A 1,915-nucleotide genomic window follows, 5' to 3' on the forward strand; every position below is an offset into this window, starting at 1 on the left:
AAATAAAAAAAATCATATATAATAACATAATAATAATAATAGTAATAATAATAATAATAATAATAATAATAATATAGCTGAAATAAAATAAATTGTAATTGTGGTTAAATAACATTTTCTGCTGCATTTATTTGGTCAATTTAAACGGTAAGTAACGTTATTATGTCAGGTGCGCGTGACCTGTGCCGCTGCGCGTTCATGATCTGCAAGGTGCTTACACAGCAGTCAATGATGGACATCAGAAGATGGTTAAAACAACCAGCCCTTATCGCCAGCAGTAACACTGCATCTACTGCAGGTAATAACAGTTTAGATCATGGGGACATTACGTTACCCACGGCCACTGTCGTGGGCAGTCCTCCCGCCCGTCTCGCCGGCTTTGCCCGCCTCGCCCACGGAGGCGGAGCAGCCGCAGCCGTCTTCGTTGCCCCAAACACCGCCACCCCTCGGCGGCCCGCAAGTGCCAGAGGACCTCGGCAAAACAGAGCCTGCCCAGGTATATTTAAAAAAGTACACAACTCGCCTGTACAGTGGGGCAAGGTGCTCATTTTGCAGCTCATGGTTTCAAAACAGAGATTGGCTGGAATATTCATGTAAAAAAGATGCCATCTTGTGCTATGCATGTAGACATTTCGGTCTTAAAAGGGGAGTGATTTGTAAAATATCCATAAAGAAAAAGTAAATCTTATTACAGTTCTGTTTCATATGGGTGTTGAGAAATGCATCCATAGATCTATTAATTTTTCTCTCAAAGTGCACCAGATTGATGCTTTTAACTTCAATATTTAAAAATAAATCTTCCCGGGGGAGCATGCCCCGGTTCCCCCTAGAGGAGGTGAGGACCCCCCTAGAATGGACAACTCGACCCTCTGCTCACTCCTTTCCTGTAAATTAAACTATACAGGTCCAGCCATATGACAGCGCAGTTGCTCATTCCATCTCTTCTGTTTTCCTGCTACGCTCTTGTTTGACAAGCTGAATGTTGACTGTTGTTTGACTGAAGTAAGCTCTGTGAAAAGTTCCAGTTATTAACTTGGTATTTACAAAGCTGTCATCTCTGGAGAAAGCTACAAGCCGTTTGACTGCAAAAAAATCTGCATATTTCACAGAAGGCTCGTTTAGTGGTTTTGTAAAGAATTAAACACTCACTGTGTTCGTACCATTCTGCATTGAAGTACCTTTCTCTTTGCCCAAATAAGCTTTTATTTTCCCGTCACGATGTCCCGACAACAAACCTCCATGCAGTCGGAACCAGCTTATTTCAGCTCAACGATGCCGGCGGCGGCTGCAGAGCTGCTGCTTTGGTGTTCATCTGGCTGCGCTGGTTCTATGGTTGAAGGACCAAGCTCCGGAGTTGCGGATGTCAGGGATGTGACATTCAAGTTGTTGAATTTCAGTCTAGTTTGACAGTATTTAGTTTTCTTCTGCGCTGGTTCTTCTGACATGTTTGCAAGTGTATATATTCTTTCTATCTAGGACTCAGGGGTTCTCAACATTTTTTGGGCCAGCGCCCCCCTGTCCATTATCCAGGTCTCTTACCGCCCCCCATCAAAAAAAGTAGACTTATTTTCTTCCCTGAATATTAATGTTGACTAATATTCTGTGTTATATCATTTAAAAAGCATGTCACTGAATGCCAAATAATAGATTTGATTTAACTGGGCAGTTGGAATATCATTATCATTAGTTTACCAGAGAGCAGAAAAGCCATGTGAATGTGAATAAAAATGATATTTATGAGTGTTAAACAAACTCAGACAAGAGCAGAGACTACAAACAGACTGCTACGGAACAGCAGCAATTTCACACATGTCCAGTGCAGAACAAACAGTAGGCTACAAAACTGTACATTAGGCCTACAGAACTAACAGGTCGGAAAGGTGTTGCATTTCGCCAAATTACGGGGGGGGGGGAA

The sequence above is a fragment of the Notothenia rossii genome (assembly GCF_949606895.1).
Source record: "Notothenia rossii genome assembly, chromosome: 8".
Taxonomy (NCBI): domain Eukaryota; kingdom Metazoa; phylum Chordata; class Actinopteri; order Perciformes; family Nototheniidae; genus Notothenia; species Notothenia rossii.